This window comes from Varanus komodoensis, unplaced genomic scaffold (assembly GCF_004798865.1).
Source record: "Varanus komodoensis strain SLA01 unplaced genomic scaffold, ASM479886v1 scaffold9, whole genome shotgun sequence".
NCBI lineage: Eukaryota > Metazoa > Chordata > Lepidosauria > Squamata > Varanidae > Varanus > Varanus komodoensis.
Genome location: NW_025336598.1, coordinates 642,916 through 662,270, shown reverse-complemented (window position 1 = coordinate 662,270; position 19,355 = coordinate 642,916). Strand labels below are relative to the sequence as shown.

At 42.5% G+C, this 19,355-nt stretch overlaps 1 long non-coding RNA gene across 1 annotated transcript; it reads left to right on the top strand.

Moving 5' to 3' along the window:
- The first annotated feature begins 817 nt into the window (after window positions 1-817).
- Window positions 818-19,085, top strand: LOC123016897. Its single transcript, XR_006413488.1, has 3 exons — window positions 818-1,350; window positions 18,959-18,962; window positions 19,074-19,085. It is a non-coding gene; the product is annotated as an uncharacterized LOC123016897 (long non-coding RNA).
- Window positions 19,086-19,355: the final 270 nt, after the last annotated feature.

Below are 19,355 nucleotides of genomic sequence, written 5' to 3'. Positions count from 1 at the left end.
ACACACTTCAGGCAATCAGCCAGGCATGGCTGCTTTGGCCTCGGAGAAGGAGTGATGCCAGCCAGCTAGCCAGCACTGCAGAAGGGTGGAGAGAAGTGCCTGCCAGGACTGGTCTTGGAGAGCACCAGCTCCGACACCCACTATTGCACCTCCATACCAGTGTTAAATAACGCTCTTTCCTTTCCGCCGGAAAAGAAAAATATCTCAGGCAGGCAGACTTCTTTTTAGAACTTTATTGCAATAAAGGGAACAGAAAGGAATGGCTTCCCTTTCCATTGTTCTGTTCCCCTGAGCACATCTTCACACATCCCTTTTGAACCCTGTGACCAGCCGCTTGTTCCCTCCTCCTTTCCCCTGATTGGCTGGGTACTGAGAGTTTACATTCTTTCCGCCCGCCTACTCAGTGCTGCCCCAACACCAGCCCTTCTTCCCAATCCAGCCCTGCCCCTGGTGGGCTACAATAGGTCATTTGTCCTTCCAATCCTGCTTATTTGTAAGCAGGAAACCACTTAGTCAATCTCCAGCTGGTTTGCCTACATGCTGGCTCTCTGCGTGCCCCCCCCTTCCTTTCTTGTTGAAAAGGTAGCTTTTTTCCGCTCCTCCTTTCATTCCCCTTGTTCCAAATCACCTCCCCCACCCTTTTCCTATCACCAGGAGTTGCCCACGTTAGCTTGGAGAGAAAGTTGAGAAATCCTTGTCCTTTTCAAGCCTGGTCCCAAGTCTGTTCAGCACAGTCTCCAGAAAAATGTTTGAGATGTTGAAACCAAATCCAACCAATATTAATTAATTAATTAATTATAACAGTTCAATACAAAAATGCACACAAGAGAAACCCTTTGTTGAACTTGTGTGTTTCACAAACCTATTGCTTGCCTTGGCTAAAGCAAAATGTGCCTTCTGATGGAGTTTGTACAATGAGAACATGGTATCACACAATTTCTTATGCACAGAGATGGTACTCCCCCACATACATAGATACAAAAATGTCCCAAATCCATTGTGAATACATGTAAACCTGAACTAGCACCCTTTTCAACCAAACAATCAATGCTTGTGCATTTTGATGAACATGAATGCTTATGCTTACAGGAAAAACAAATCTAGAAAAGTATTTTGCCTTTGCCTTTTTAGCTGCTCACATCCTTGGGCTAGCAGATGGGCTCAGCCCCCAACAAACATCAGGCTACTGTAAGGAAAATTCTCTTTAGCACCATCAATTAATTTTTCCTTTATTGTTGGTGCAAAACACACCCCACAGATCCCTTTCCTTGTGAAATTTGGGGCCTAATCAAAAATATTTGGCAACATTGCAAAAAGGAAAAGGGAACAAACCTGTTGTTGAACCCACAGGTTAAAGTAGCCTCATTGGGATTGTTTTTGAGAAAAGAAAACCCTCCCCCACTGTGCACACATGCACGTGCGCGTGCACACACACACAGCCCCAGTTTCATCCATTACCCTCCAATCATTCAGTTGTGGCACAGCAACAAGATTATATACTCAGAAATCAGAACACATTCCCCCTTTTTTTTTTAGACCCACACTACACAGGAGAAATGAAAACTCCTGATGGCTAACACAAACAATTAAAACAAAAAGGCTACAGTTTTTATCTCTAAATAACAAGATGCTCTTTGCAAACAAGGTAAACCAACCCTCTTTCTTGTTTCTCTTTTCTTCTCTTTTCCCAAATGAAAAGTGTGTAATATGGTGTCCTGCAACAGCAGGGGGTTGGACTCGATGGCTTTCATGGCCCCTTCCAGCTCCTCCATTTTGTAATTCTATGAAAAACTAGCAGTTGCATTCCTTGCACATTTTTTTCCATCCTGTACCAAAGCACTCAATCACCATTTATCAAAACTTTTAATGTTATTTTATGTTGTCTATCTCTTTGTAAGCCGCCCTGAGGCTTTCTGCGATGGGGGCGACATAAAAATGCTATAAATAATAATAAACTACTACAACTACTACTACTACTACTACTAAAACTCTTAAACGCCCTCTCACACACCAAGCACCATGCACCCCCTTAAAGCAAGAAATTCCTGCCAAATCTTACATACTCTCATTCTCACATGGCACATACACAACATCCAGCAAAATTTCCCTTTTGCCTTTCACTCTAACCCCACATTCCAAATACTTGCATGTTCAATAGGGAGAGAAACCCAACTAGCCCAGATTAAAACCAAGAATATATTTATTACCTGCCTGACAAGGTGGACTTCTAACAGCAGTCCTTGTGTGTGAGGGAAAATGCAAGGTCTGCGCCCAGAGCTGCTACTGTCCACAGGGCCTGCCACCCTGCTTTCCCTCTTTCACTGCCTCCAGATGCAATATTCACTCTGTTGAACTCCAGCCTGCCACTGTTCAGGTTGATTGCTAAACACAACCATTCAAATTTCCAAGGTTTTTTTTTTTAACCTGAGCAAGTTCAAAACACTTTAGCTTAGACCAGGTTACCTCTCCTCCGTTTCTTCTTCTTCCTAGCATGCACTTTCTGAACCTTCCCCAACATTCTCAAGAAGTTGTACACAATGCTTAATGCACAGGCACCCAAGCGCTGGGGAAACAAAACTTGATTGAGCAAAACAAAAACAGAAAGAAGTGGAGGGATCTTAAAAGAGCCACACGCACAGACAAGCAGACATACAAAGAGGAAGAGGAAAGTGGGTAGCAGCACTGATTACAAACTGAGAGTTTAAACACCGAATCTCAAGCTTCTTGACTACCCCAGACCTCAAACAATGAGACTGGCTGGTCTATGGCTTTCTCAAGAGTAGCTAATTGAAGCACAGATGGACAGAGTCCTCATGGCAAGCTGAGCTGTCTCCCTCAGAGTGAGGGAGCAACTTGCTAGCTTGAGAAACCCTTTCTTTCTTTTCTCCCTGGGTCCTAAAGGTAGCCATTTTGAAGGTGATTCCTAACTGCAGCCATTGGGCTAGGATTCAACTGCCCATTCATGCCTTTCTGGCCATGAAAGCCACCACTGCACCCAGGCACGGTGGCAGAATCCTCAGAGCTCCCCCACCTCCACCCAAGCCCATACCCATGCTGTGCTGCCAGCTTTTGGAGGGCAGAGTGGGTTCTACTCTCCTACTTCTCTTCTCCATACTCCCCAGTGGGGACCAATCTGCACTTTTCCAGCAAGTTCAGACTGTCAATGTAACAAACGCTTGTGTAGCAACTCTAGCTATTTACCAGTATGTTGAAAGTAAAGTTGCAACTGTTGGAGACTCTGAAAATTGATAGACCCTCCAGGTGGCCATTTTGCCCCACTGTCCAATTGATGCTGGAGCCAAATAGAATTACAGTAGACATTTAGTTTTTTGAGATGGAATCTCCTTTGAAACTTTCCCAGTTTCCCAAAGGACAACCCAGAGGGGTATGCATTGGTATTGACTCACCCTGACCCATGATGCGCTGAGCATCCCCCAGAAGACCTTTAGAAGGATTTCAGCAGACCTCTCTGATTTTCCTTCTGTCAATTCTGCCAGGTGTACCTGGTCAAAAGTGCTCATGCACTTAAGTGGGATCTGCTTCTCCGGACTCAAACCAGGACTGGATTCTGATCAGATTTTGTTTTACCTGTACCTTCAACAAGGGTTTCCAAAAAACCCCCTCCATCCAAGTAGTTCCTCTCCACTAGCCTCTTCCCATAGAGTTCAACTCTACTCGAGAGTCACCTGCTGTCAGGCAGGGAAGGGCAGCTTGCCAGACTCTAACTGTGGAGGCCCTCCCTTTCTTTTAGGAACTGGGTCTTCTCCCAGGTAGCTGAACTTTCCAACAGAGGCTTTCTCCTTACCAGGGAACTCCTTGTTTTGTCGGGGGTTAGCTCTCTCATTTTTCTCTCAGTCACCTTTCCTCAAGCCCTGCTCATGGCTAGTGGAGGTTCCCAGCCAAATTTGCCTCAGCCCAAAGGCTGGGGGAGAGCATTCTAAGCCAGCCGTCCACCCGTCTGAAAAGAGGTTCTTTAAGGGAGAAGGGTTAAGAATTTTGGGGCAAAATTCACTTTTAGTCCAGTTGGTTGCCCCACACTGGGTGCCAGAAATTGTTACTGAACTCAGCTGGTCAACAGCTAGGGACAACCCGGGTGGGCACCAGACACCAAGCCAAACAGAGCCTGAGACAAGACTTAGAGCCAAAACCAGTTTTATTCTAGTGCACTATAGAATAAAGGGAGACAGAGGGGAGATGCTTCCCAAATCAAAGTCTCCTAAGAGGTACAGAGAACATACATTATATACCCAGCATCACAAACACTATGCCTGGATACAAAGTTAATATATTCACCTATTATTCTTTGTTCTGTTTGTTGGCTAACAGAAAAGCTCTTTATTCTTCCAAGGACTCCCTTTCACAAACATGATGTCCAGAGACAAAGTTAATCCAGTTACCTAGTGTACTTTGTTCTGTTAATTATCTCCAAACAATTCACACCCGCTTAATGTATTTTGCTACTTTTATTGAGATCCCAACCGGTCCCAGGCGCCAAGGGTTCTCCCCACTTGCCCTCTTGGACATCCAGTTGGTCTGTCACAGGAGTTCACACAGGGTTCACAACTCTCCGTTCCCCCCTCCTCCCTGCTGGACAGGATATACAACATGACTGCGGCTCTCTGGCTAAGTGGTCTTCCTTGGTTTAGCCTAAGTGGAGTGAAAGGGGGCATTCTTGGTAACGCTATCATATGAATGTGCCCACAAACATGTCTACTGCATTGTATGGATATGTGTAGGATAGGCCATAGCTTCCTATAGGATTGCATAGGAAGCAGTGTGTGAAATGGCCTCAGGAATAGAAGATATATATGATTAAACTAAGGGTACCTCCTGTAGCACCCTGATGTTCTGAACTTTAGAACCAGCCTGAGCCAGCATTGCCAGTGGCTGGGAATGCTGGGAGTTGTCCTCAGGATACACCAGCATGAGAAAAGCTGCCATGTGGTTGTTGTTGTGCAAATAAATCAATAAACATGATTTTCACTTAGAAAAAAAATGGATATGAGCAGTCAAATGGAATGGGTGGAACTCCAGTTGTAGGTTCTTAGACTGGAAAATCCAGCCTAGTTTTCCAATGTCAGGAATTATTCCTTTCTTGGCAAACAACCCATCAATCTTCCTGACCACTTCACAGGATTATGCAAACAGCCACACAATATGAGGGCAAGAGAATTCACTCCAGGGGAGCCTGTTTGCATAGGCTCAAAAATACAGAATGTTTGGAATTTGCTATTATAGTTTAGTTCCCAGTTGAAGAGAATAATCAACACACAAATTAATCTTGGTTGGATTTTTCATGCACTTCTTGATTTACTGTTTTTAAAATTCCTTTTTTATATCAGTTTTATTTTGGAAGCAAGTTCATGTGCAAACTAGTTCCTCCAAGAGGCAACAGGATAATCATGCTGTATATGTGTATACAGACTATAAGTGTTTTAAGAAATGAAAACCAACCAAACAAAAATGTACTCTGTGTTCTGTTTAATAGTCAGTGCTTCAAGAGCACATCACTTCATGGAGGCATAATAATGCATTAAGAGGGGCTAATTAATGATCAACTCTATACTGTAAAATGTGTCAGCCATTTTAGACAAATTTAACATGGAGTCCTCATGAATCTTGGGTGTTATTGTTTGGTGGAGTTGCTGAGAATTTTTCATTTGAAATCTCTTGTCCTCTTGACTGAGTAACAGCTTTATACAGCTTCAAACCCAGTTTGTGTTTATAGAATAAATCTACAAGACCTATCCTTGATAGATTTATTTCCTGTTTAGAAAAAGCATACATGTGGAAAGGGATTTATCATATCTCAATGGCATAGAAATGTTAATTTTCGAAGAATTGGCATGTTGGCCAGTTAATCAACAAATCTTGTCAACTTGACTGGTCAATGTACTACAACCAAGCATTGTCAGACAGTCCAAAAATGACACTGCATATGGCACTTATCTATCATTGTAATTACATGTGTGTGGGAAGTGTAAAGTCTGTATCTTTTAAAATATGAGTGAAGGATTGTTCTTTCTTAAGTGTAGAATCTGTATCTTTTAGAATGAATAAAGGCCTGTTCTCATTGTCTCATCCTCCCCACAAGAAACATTTTGGCGTCAAGTTAGAATTTTCAAGACCACTTCGGCCTGTTGACCTCTTAGAAGGTACTATGCATGCGTAATAAGTTTATGAATAGTAAATGACACACCTCTCATAGATAATAGGCTCATTAGCATGGACATGGGATGTATGAGCGGGAGGGGGGAACATATTAAGGAGTAGTATGATATAGGCGGATGGGGAAGATTGTGACTTCTTCGTAACCAGCCAATGGCGAAGCGGGGATAGTGCTGAGCATCGGGGAAAGGAATGTATAAAATCTCTTGTAAACAGTAAAAGATTGCTCTGTGTTTCTCAGACTACTGAGGCATTGAGCCAGCCTTTACAAATGCTTTTTGTATGGAATAAACTGCTTGTACCCACTCTAATCCTGTCTCAAGGAGTTTTAAATCTCACATGTGTGAGCAAGAAGAAGAGAGATGGCAGATTGGCCCTAGCCCTGTATCAAGCGGGTGCAAACCAAGAGGCACTTCAAAGCTTTACTCTGTACCTGCTATAACTTCAGGCATATCCATATAATAGCACAACCAATCACTAGTAGCAAAGAACCATGTTAGGAACAGGTTTAGATCAGTACTCAGGTATGAAGGTGACATTAGGCTAGTGACATACTTTCAGTCTAAACTAACTCAAGGTGTTGTGAGGATAAAATACAGAGAACCATGTACACTAGTTTGAACCCCTGGTGTGGGCAGAGAAGAAACATGCGACAATATAATTCATTACAAATCTTTTTTAAAAATTAATGCCATTTTCCACTATAACAGCTATTACATTTTTCTATAATTTTGTGTAATTAGGTCAAGTATTGTACACTTTGAAGATTACCTTCGTTGCTCTCATAAAGCTTTAGAAATATCGACCAGTATTTAGCACTATTTAATGATTGTCTGTTCAGTTGGCCAAAGTTTTGCCTAACCTATTTTCTATAGGACAGCTCTCCTGCTGATATGGAACAGAAGAGTACAGAAAGGCCCAAGGATTCCTCTAGGCCAACAATCTGTTCACATAGTGCCCATCCAGCTGCTTTTGCAAACCCCTGAGTAGTGCCTAAGTTCAATAGCATTTTCCCACTTGAGATGTATTAAGGTGTCCTTTCTTTTACTTGTTCTGAATTTCCCACTAGCCAGCTTCATGTAATAACCTTGTATTCTAATACTATGGGAGATGGAGAAAAAGGCATCACTAACTATTAGAAATTCTATAATTTGGCACATCCCCATTATGTTTCCCTTACAGTGTTTTTCAGCTAAACCACATCAGCCATTGTAATCATTCTTCATAGAAGATTTTATCATTTTACTTGCACCCCGATTAGCATTTTCTCTACCTCTACAGTACCACCTTTTAAGTGTTGTGACTAGAACTGTCTACAATATTCCATCTATAGTTGCACAATATATTTGTACAGGATGATATTGACAATTTTATTTTAAATTCCTTGTCAATTATGCAGATCATGGAATTTGCCTTTTTTACAGCAGCTATTCACTGCAGTTGACATTTTCATCATCACAATTTCAAGATCTTTTGTTCAGTTACCACGAGCTTGGATCCCATTAATGTATACAAAAATTTGAGACTTTGCATCATGTAGACTTTGTAGCTAACTATGGAGCCTCCTGAGAGTTTTTTCATCTAACCCACTTTTACCCAGATTGATGAGCAGAAGGCCATGGCTTACTTTATCAAAAGCTTTGCTAAAATCCAGATGTATTATGTCTACAGCATTCCCACAGTAAGGGAGAATAAGGGAGGTTACCAAATCAAAAAAATGTAATCAAATTAGTCTGGCAAGACTAGTTCTTGATAAATCCATTCTGGGTTCTAGTAATTACTCCATTGTTTTCAAGGTAGCTACAGACTGAGTTCTGCATTATCTGCTCCAGAATTTTCCCCAGGATTGATGTCAGGCTACCTGGTGTAGTCTCAGGTTCCTCCTTTTTGCTATGTTTGAAGATACAGACAACATTGCTGTTTTCCAGTCATCTGGAAATTGTCCCACCCTCCATAATTTTTCAAAGGTTCTCAGACAGTGGTTCTGCGAGTTCTTCTGCCAGATCCTTTATTACTCTAGAATGCAGCTCATCAGGCCCTGAAGATTTGAACTGCTTCAAAGAATTTAGGTGTTCCTTGATCATGTGTTTATTAATCTCAAGCTTCATTCCTGCCCCTTTGGTTTTTACTTCATATCTTCCAGGGGGCTCATGGATACACTTTTGGGGAAAGGCTGAGCTAAAGTAGAAAATGAGCACTTGGGTTTTTCTTTGTCATCTGTTACCAATTTGTCCTCTCAGAGATTGCCTTACCTTCGTGGCTGCGGGCAAGAAGGGGCACAATTTGTTGTATCTCCCCAGGAGGAGGCCAAGCCAAACATGCTGGCCCTGCTTGAAGTTTCCTACCCTCGGATGGGCAAGTGGTGAGCTGGTGACTGGTGGTCATTGTCTGGGTTCATGCAACATGATAAACCATGATGACATATGATTAAAGACCATAATTAAAGACATAAAACAATTTTAAAACATAATAATATAAAGTGAGTAATAAGACTTATTAAAACCAGTTAAACATAAGGCAATTCCTGGTAAAATTTAATAGTTAATTTTTGGCATAAAAGTAGTTCAATAAAACAGGATTTAAACCAATCTAACTATTAAAACATCAAGTAAATAAAGTTCTACCTAGCACCAAAAAGAAAATAAAGATGGCACCTTAATTCTTTAGGGAATGACTCTCAGATGATATATTTTATGGTCATTTACCATGAAAACAAGATTTAGATTTAGACCACATGGTGAGTCATGCTGGTAAGGGTAATTATGCTGATTCCCTCAGCCTGTGACCACTTTATATGGGGTGTGGGGGCAGGAAATAAGTTACAACTGCTTCTGAACATCTTCCATGATTGTGCAAACAAGCCCACACACATGAGAGAAGGGTGTAATCACTATCAACAGACATGCTTTAGATCTTTTTACTGGTCAGAAGTAAAAAAAAAAAAAAAAGCTAATGTTCAAACTAACAAGTAAGGCTAAGTAAGACCTGCTGCTTAGTGGAGGCAATCCATGCTGCTACACACTGAAATGTGTATTGAGTGAAAGAACTGTTTCATCTGCTGAACTGTGTAAATGAACATTTTAAACAGCAACAGCTGCTGATTGGCACAGGAGTGCTTATGGGTATCTGGTTCTCTGTGTACTCAATTGGTCTGCTGATTAGCTCAGGGAAATAGCCCTGCCTACTAGGATGCTCTTCCTGGTAGGACTGCACTGCTGTTGCTACACTTGCACCTGAACAAAAGGAGGGAGAGAAGAAAGGAGCATGTCAATGGGGTCAGTGTTCCTATTTGTGCAGTCCAGTGCGGAGATGGAAGGAGGACAGATAAGCTCTGTTTTGCACTTATGCACTCGAATGAAGTCTCTGACAAAGGACTGCACAAGTTGCATGAATTGTAGGACAGCACATGTTACCTTCCATGTTGCATGTACAGGCTGACAGCATGTGACACAGTGCCATGGATGAGGCTCCATCTGTCTAAGCAATGGGGAGTGGGGGTTCAGACCCCTGAAGCATGAGTTTCATGGGAGACAGACAGAGCTTAACTGATTTTATTCACATGGTAGTAAGGGAGATGCACATCAAACTAGATAGCAACCACAGTATCATTCGTTTACAGAAATCTTTTCTATGGAAACCTATAGCACAGAATAGCCTATCCACAAACTTACTCCTAATCTGCCAGTTACATCACACTACCTCTTATTTCAGACAACACTTCCATGGTCTCTGACAGTTGACACTGCCTGTTCCTCCTTCCTAAAGATGCACCCTCCAAAATAGTCCTTCAATTTTCATTCTCCTCTTCCTTGCTTGAACATATCTTGCAACAATTCTGCACTCCCATCAATTAATGCACAGTTTATTAGATCTATTAAAAATCAGTGGCTGCAGAATGCATCTCATACTGCTATTCCAATCTGCAAAGAGGTTTGTACAAATATAATTGGTCAAAATTATTCATATCAGCATCAGAAAGCCTTTCCATGGTGAGGTTCCTCCTACCCTTTGAAGTAAGTTCCCTGGGAAGCTGGCAGGAGTGGCAGGAAAAGGCTGTCTGGCTAGGCTTTGCCTCAAAACATGGCATGGAATTCCAAATGGGTTATTTGTATCCCCCATTTCACATATTCTCCATCACATTTTCTCTTCTCCTTGAGGTGCCAGTATTCCAAGATGGCTTTCCCACTGAATGGCAAAGCATTCCATCATAGGGATTGCATTCTGAAATGGCATGGTGAGCCGTTGGCCATACTATGTATTATAATCATTATATGTAGCCGGGCCATACCACCCATCTTCAAACCTTGGAGTTTTTTTCTTACTATGTAATAAGTATCAACTATTCATGAAATGTATGTGTTGGGGGTGTTGGATGTGTTCTGAAATTTTGGCCAGTATGACAATGTCTTAAAGCTATCATACTGAACCAGGTGATTCCAGTAGATCAGGGGTCCTCAAACTTTTTGAACAGGGGGCAAGTTGAAAAGTGCCAGCGATGGGCACGGACTGCCAAGGCAGTGCAGGTGGGAAGCGTGGGGCGGGGGGCATGCTCAGCGAGGCGTCGGCTTGCTTGCAAAGAGATCCTTTTCTCCGAGAGAGTCCAAAACGATCTCCTTGCGAGCAAGTCGGTGCCTTGCCACGTGTGTGCGCACACGGTGAGACCAAAACCTCTATGGTGGGCCAGATAAATGGGCATGGCGGGCTGAATCCAGCCCGCGGGCCATAGTTTGAGGACCCATGCAATAGATTATCCATTGTAATGTTGCACTGTTTAATAAAATCCATTCAGCAGCAGTGAGAGATGTTCAGAGGAACATCCCAGAGTACAGAATATGGAATAACAGAATCAAGGTGCAGGAAGCCAGTTTCCAGACAGATATCAGGAAACACTTCCTGACTGTTAGAGCAGTACTCAGTGGAACCAATTCCTTAGGAATGCTGCAGACTCTCTCACAGTAGAGGCATCCCAGATGCAATTGGATGGCCATCTGAAGGGGATGGTTTAACTTGGTGTCCTGCACAGAGCAGGGGGTTGGATCTGATGGCCCTATGGTCCCTTCACATGTTCCTATTCTATAATTCTATGAAAAGAAAGGTGTGATTATAGCTAAATCTGTGACTGATTAGTTGCCAGATTCTTACAGTGCCCTACTGATAAGATCAAGAGCTTAACTCAGAGGAAGCAAAGGATTTTCTTAACCTGCTACCACAGTTACCAACTTGGCATAGGTTGTGTGCAATCTTTCATGGTGTCAGAGCTGTACCTGTCACAACAGACTCCCATTAAGGTAACGTTTGCTAAACTGGTGCCTTCCAGAGTTGTGGACTATAGTTCCATTAGTTATCACAGACTGGGGTCAGTGCAACAGAGTGCAGTGCTCATGAGATATTTGGACGTTAACGTCCAAAACACCTGGAGAGAGCTGAGCAGCGCTGTCAAGGCCAGGACATTTTGGAAGGCACTTATTCATTGGGTCACCACAAGTTAGAAACAACTTCATGGCACATAACAACAACAAATATAAAGGCTGCAGGTGAGGAAGCATATATAGTCCAGATGGTTTGGTGTTTCTTTGGATATAAAAATAGCTGAACAATGCTACCAAAAGCCATTATAAATGGCTGTTTCCTTTCATCTCCTCACAATAAATAGTGATACTTTATTATCAGTGCTGGATATGGATATCTGGGACTTCCTTAAGAAATTTCACTAACTTTAATACAATTATTTTTGTTTCCTTTGTAGATTCTTTGATGTTTGTCCAGAGGCAAATTCAGATGAATTTAGTTTTTAGTTTTGAATTTCACTTTAGATTATTATTTTTTCTTTTTTCAGTTATTTTTTCCTCACTGTGTTTGCCTCTTTCTCCAAACAGCTATAATGGACTCTCATTATTTTGAAATATGCACTCAATCTCACATGCATAAATCTAAAGCATCATTGATAAAGTGCGGGCAGTATGGTGGATAATCTTCCATTGATATATTTTCCTATGTTGTCAGCTTTGCTCAAGATTTGGTTCATCATTTTTAGATTTCCACTCCCTCAAAGGGTTTACCAGTCAAAACCCATATTACAAGACCTACACAGCAAAGACAACAGAGTAATGTGTCTGTCTTATTGTGATGGCACACATTGACCAAAGTATCTTAATCTGATCATAGCCAAAAAACCCCCAAAGAGCTGAAGATACAATTCTATATTCACTTACCTGGGGGTACATTTTATTGAATACACTAGGGATTATTTCTGAGGAAACAAATAGGATTACATTGTTAGGGCTGGCTTTGGAGCAACAATTATCCATATTCTTTTTTCTTCTTTCCACTTAGGAATGTGAACAATTTTGTTTGTTCAAATATAGAACACTTAAGTAGCAACTCTTATTAATTTTTGTTGGATTTTTCCTTTGCATTTAGATTCACAGAAGCCCTTTATCGGATATAGCAGTCAGAGTTACATTTCTGTCAGTGGGAAAGAATTCAGTTGTATTGCCAGTTACTCTAAGTAGTGGTGTTGCATTTGTACATATTCACAAGTATTTCATACAGGATTCAACTTTGCCTACTTTGTAAAGCTCTGATATATGTGAATAAAATTTGATTTCCTTCCCAAATTTTTCTGTAGCTGAAAATAGATTCTGTGTTTTAAACAAAGAATGTGTTTTTTAACTTATTGTTTTGTTGTTGTTCAGATTTCAGACACAAAAGGCTGCTTACTAAGAAAACAGCTTTGGAATTTTACAGCTCTGAAGACCAGAGGGCAAGCTTCTGACCTTTGGTGAGGAAGAACTTGGGGAAACTACTGAGCTTGCATTTGCAAACAGTTTCAGAAGCTTTTACTAGCTGCCAGGGTGGATTGACAAGGCAATTTGAATCATTAATTTAAATCATGCTTTCACCAATGGTTTACCCTCTGAATTCAGAGGATAATGAGCATGCTGTGGAGAGTAGAAGGAATGCAGAAGCTAAGTGCTTTGCTACAAAGCCTGGGAGGAAAGGCTGAGCCTTCCCCAGGATACTTTGTATGTTGGCAGCACCTTTCTCCACTCGTCCTACTCACAAAACTCCATCTCCAAGGTGTCTCTTGCAGTCTCATAGTCACACTTGGGCTGGTTCATTCTCCACTGGATTCAAGAGCAGAGGGAGGGTGCTCTGAGTTCCAACTTCAGAGTCACAGTTCCAATCTTGCTGTAAGTTTCTGAGGTTTGAGCTGGGACTCTGGTACATCTGGCAGCCATTGCCAAGAGAAAACCCTGAGTTGAAGCAAGCTTGCCACTGATAGTTCTTCACTTCTGTTTTAAACAGAGGTGTAAATATGATGACTAACAATGCAGTCCACTGCAATGGTTCCATAGAAATAAAACCTCTTGAATTCAGTGGGCCTTACTCCCAGCTCAAGGTATGTAGAACAGCAGTTTTAAATGTGTTAATTTATAATTCAGTGAAGCTTTTTCCAACATTAGTGAGGAAATAATCGTACGTTGATAACATGATTTTTATTAATTTAGAAAATAAGACATGCTACATATTAACTGGGTCAGTCTGCACGGGTGGTAGCTGCACATTAGGAATGGTAGGCACAAATCACACAGGCAAACAAAACACCTTTTCTTTCCACTCTGCTCCACTCCACTGTTTATTCTACTTACAGCTGTTCTTTCCTATATTGTGTCTTTAAGTTAACCTACTCCTCTGCCTTGTTTGGCCCAGCCCCATCATCACAAAAGCACAGGGCAACATCCATCCTACCCAGCCACGCTGTGCATACGTCTTCAGTTAGAGAAACAGAAACCAGAAATAGAGCACTTTCAAGAAGCAAGAACTGGTAGTTAACCTGAGCAAAATTATTTTCATGTAATGAAAAACTGAAAGAAATTCCCATATTCAATTGACAGGGGGCTGCATTTTTAAGATATTCTAAGCATGTTTGTGGTGAGATTTGATTTTGCTTTAAACAAAAGAAAAACATATTATCTTAGTTTTTAATCACCTTTTACCTTTGTTTAGTTTAAATCACCATTTACATTTAAAAAAAAATAATCCTTGATTTAATCTATTCTGCCAGCCACACCCATTCATAGAGTATCCCGATCTGGCCTAAATAGTTCATTCAAGTTAGATTACTGTGATGTATTTTATGTTAGTATGGTCACCTAATGAGAAGGAAGGACTCACTAGAGAAGACCCTAATGCTGGGAACAATTGACAGCAAAAGAAGAAGGGGACGGCAGAGGATGAGGTGGCTAGATGGAGTCACTGAAGCAGTTGGTGTGAGCTTAAGTGGACTCTGCGGGATGGTAGAGGACAGGAATGCCTGGAGGAATGTTGTCCATGGGTCACAATGGGTCGGGCACGACTTTGCAAATAACATAACATAACATAAGCCTTCAGAAGCCATAATAAGTCCATAATTCAGGATATTAACTGGAGCACACAGATAAAAGAAGGCTATTCCATGTACTAGGAAGATGTATCTGGCCTGGGCCAATCTCAACAAACAGAAGGCATATAAAAGAAGTTTCCTAAAACATACTGAGATCAGTATGAGACACTTAAGGTTTTAAAAAAGCACCAGGAATGAGTCAATGTGGTATAATAAATCATTAGAACTGGACTAAAAACACCTAGTCTCACAGAAGGACCAGTGCAGACAGCATGGCATGTCCTTCTTTAGATTGTTTAAATCAGGGGTCTCAAACTCAACTTACCTGGGGGCCGCTGGAAGTAGAGTCTGGGTGAGGCTGGACTGCATGAAGTATTCCACCACCATGGTGGTGGTGGGCCGCTCATCCCGCGGCCGGCCTGGGTGCTGCCGGCACTTTGAAGGCTGCAGGGCCCCTCCCCCGTGCCCCGCCTGTCCTGGCAATTGGCCCACAGGCCACAAGTTCGAGATCCCTGGTTTAAATAAAAGAAAAAGTAAAGCCACTGGACTTTTGACACGGTTGAAGGAAACAATCCTACAACCCTTAGATGGTGTTTGGAATCCATAGGATAGTGAGGATTCCCAGCTCCAAGCCTGGAAACAACATTCTGACTTGGCCACTGGCAATCAGTGCCCAAATCCACCTCCCCACTCAGCCAGCATGGAAAGTACCACAGTGGCTTCTCCCCAAGGTCAGGGAAGCGACCTTGTGCTCAGAAAAGGCAGTGTTTCAGGGAGGAGGAGCCTGGGAAAGCATACATACAAAGTATCCTGCAGCTCCTTCCTCCCTTCCTCTGAAACCACATTGCTAGATGGCTGAAAGCAGCTGTCTAGCAAAAAGACAGAGCAGGAGATGTGGTGAAGTGGAGATTGCTTTGCCACTTCTGCTCTGCTCAGAGGCTTCTGCTTCTCTTAACTGGGTTGCTTCCTAATTAATCCTTCCTCAACCTGGTACCTTGTGTTCTCACTACAGAAGTAAAACTGACTCCATCACAATATAATCTTCAGACAACAGTTTTTTATTAGATCTGTATTCTGTGCTTTCTCCGATGAACTAAGAGTAGCATACATTATATTATCTCTTTTTTTTTTTTCCTTACAACAGCTCTGTGAGGAAGATAGGTGGAGTAGTGGTGACTAGTCCTGGATCACCTCATGAACTTCATGGCTAAATAGTGATATAAAGAAAGTCTATATACTGATTCCCAGCAAATTTTCAAAATCAATTATAATAATAGCATAAAATAATTTAACAATAAATTAATAAAATCAGTCTTAAAAATTCACATTTTTCAGGTGAACTGCTGACTTTCTTTCTAGTCTCCTTCATTGTACTTCAGTACCGTTCTGACCCATGCCAACAGACATAAGAACAATCTTACTTAACAAATGTGGGTTATGAGTATAAAGCATTAATGCTGGTTGCCATGTAAAAAGAACACAGGTCAACAAAAGCTAAATAAAGAAATTGGTTGACTTTAAAGATGGACACAGGTGATACAGCTTGACGTGTGGGAAGTACATAGGAGAGACATTGTGAAAGGAAGGCTTACATAAGAAGGCACAAAAATCTTTTTAGTCAACTTGTTTGAGGTAATATTCTTATGACAGGGATAATGCTCAGTATTGCTACATGGTAATAATATTTGAACTCTGACTGTGATTGTCCTGGAGTGAACCTTCATGTTTGACTACTCAGGGCAGCTGCAAACATTTATGTGGAGCAACACTTTGCTTGGGACAACAGCAGAAACTGTAGGTAGTAAATTAAGGAGTGTGTTATGCTGTACAAAGGCAGAAAGCACTTATCACTCTGTTTCACAAGCATTTAGGGTTCCTCAGCAACAAGTTTGGAAATGGTAGACAAGCACTCCTGTAAGCTACATCATGGCCTGTCAGTTGCTCAGCATGATACAATGACCAAGGGCACATGAAGAGACTGGCGATGACACGCATGTAGCCCCTTTGTCATCTGTGTATGCCTGGAACATGCTTTAGAATCCACTGCCGTGCTCTGCAGGACCTATGAATCCTCTGAAATAAGTGTGTGTGTGTTTCTCAGCATGATGTAGGAAGGGTTTGAAAACATTTTTATCATTCCAGAAGTTGTATGTGTTTGGTTATGAGTCACAGGTTTCCTGTTACTAAGTAGGGACACAATTTTACAAAGACTGAAAGACTGTTGTTACAAGCAAAATTTGAACTGCAGTATCATAAGCCAGCTTTACTCAGTGCAGAACCGGCAGATGCTGTGGCAAAACAGAGATCTGCTGCAGCACGTGTGTAATACTTGTTCCCTCCTTCTAAGTCAGAGGTCCTCAAACTTTTTAAACAGGAGGCCAGTTCACTGTCCTTCAGACTGTTGGGGGGTGGGACTATAGTTTGAAAAAAATATGAAGAAATTCCTATGCACACTGCACATTAAACATTAATTAAAATTAGAATAAATTAAAAATTAATTAAAGTTAGAATAAATTACAATTTTAAAAAGTAATTAAAAAATGTTTGCTCCACTTGCTGCAGCAGGTGGGGAAGAGCTAAACATGAGTCAGCAGGGTGATGTGGTGGTCAAGAGGGCGAATGCCACCCTTGGTTGCATAGCCAGAAGTGTGGCTTCTAGATCAAGAGAGGTATTACTACCACTCTATATGACTCTGGTGTGCCCGCAACTGGAGTATTGTGCTCAGTTTTGGGCCCCTCATTACAGAAAGGATATAGCCAGGTTGGAGTCAGTGCAGCGTAGGGCCACAAGGTTGGTGGCTGGTTTGCAGGGGATTGGGTATGAGGTGAGACTGAGGGAACTGGGTTTCTTCAGCCTGGAGAAGAGGAGACTCAGAGAGGATATGTTGGCAACATACAGGTATGTGAGGGGATGTCACATGGAGATGGGTAGAGACCTGTTCTCCCCTGCAGAGGAAGGCATGACATGCTCCAATGGAGCAAAGCTCAGGGAACCAAGGTTCCATTTGGATGCCAGGAAGCACTTCCTGACAGTCAGGACCCCGAGGGTATGGAATGGGCTTCCACGGGAGGTCGTTGAGGCCCCATCGGTGAGCGTGTTCAAAGATAGGCTGGACATGCACATGTTGGGCATGTCGTGAGCGGAGCCGGCTGGAGCAGGGGATCAGACTAGATGGCCCGGGAGGCCTCTTCTGACTCGCTGTTTCTATGTTTCTATGTTCATATTCAAGGGACATAGCTACAATGTCCACGATCATGGTGGGGTGGGGTGGGGGGAGATGGGTGGGATCGGGCTTGTGCAGAGAAGATGGGTGAGGTCATGGGCGTGCTCGTGCAGGGAAGGCAGCCACAATCGTGGCCATCTTCCCCCCCCCCCCCCCCATGCCCGCGCCCGCCCCTTTCTTCCCCGCCCAAGGGGGTCGGCCCGGGGCCCCCCCCCCCCCCCCCCCGAGCACAATCATGCAAGGAAGGTGGGCGCGATTGTGGCCATCTCCCCCCTCCAGCACAACTGCAATCGCGCCCGTCTTCCCTGCACAAGCGCAACCAGGACTGCAGCCATCTCTCCACTGAGTATGCCTGTGCCAGCTCAGAGCTTTTGGACTTGCTCGGAGATTGTTTTCTCTAAGCAAGTCCAAAACCTCTGAGGCAGGCCGGATAAACAAGCATGGCGGGCCAGATCTGGCCTGCGGGCCATAGTTTAAGTACCCATGTTCTAAGTCATCCTGCTCCCTTTAAAAAACATCCACGGGACAGTTGAATTTGCTGCATAGCACAGTGCTGATGAAGGCTCCAGCTGCCCACTGCCTTCATTTTCCCAGAGTGCCCTCTGGACTAGCATGGAAATGATCTATGAAAAAAAGTGGGTGGACCCTTCATACTTACTGCACTTCACAGATACTTCATGTCCTGCTGCCCCTTTGAAAGTGGGGGGGGGGCTTCTTGGTAAGTTAATACAAGGACAGTGGGAGGGAGTAGTGACTGTGGGTGATGGAGAATGGAGGAAAAGAAAACAGTTCTGTAGGTTTGTTCAAGGGAGAGGGGCCTCAACGACCTCTCATGGAAGATAAGTCTAATATAAGTGCTTTAAAAATCACTATTACAAAATAACATTTAAAGGCTTAGAACAAGATTGCTCCAGATTCTCACTTTGCATTCTTACTCTCACTTGGATAACTTCTTTCCTAATGGAGCAACAGGTGCCCTGTCCCTCCTTTTACAAAGAAAGGTATTGGTTGAAAGAGCCCCCCCCCCAACTATATATAATTCTATAATTCTGTGTGGTTCACAAACAGAAAATGTATGTGAACCAAATCTGCACAAATTATCTGCTTTCTAATCACATAAATAGATAATCATGGAAACGTAGAGCTAACACATTTTCTGGAGTGTACCACCTGTGTGGAGGGGGGTGACATGTATGAACTTTCCTTGCTCACTAAGAACAACATTACCCTTAAGATCAAAAAATCTTATCCTTCCAACTCCAAATACCCCTTTAGTTTGAAATAGCGGAGTCCAGAAAAAACCTTATCATTGGACCCTGTTGGTTCTGTGCAGGGCTAATATCACATATGCAGTTGTCTGTACTTTACCCAATGTTGAGAGGGGACCGTGGTGGTGGTAGAGCAGCACAAGTCTGTGGAAGCTAGGATGAGAATACAGGACAATGTAGAAGCTATACTTACCTTGTTAGCACATACCTGCTTCCTAACACTACAGTTGTAGGAAACAGATTCACACACATCCCTCCCTTGCAAAAACACACCTGCTAAAAAGGCATTATGGTGAATTTGCTCTTTTG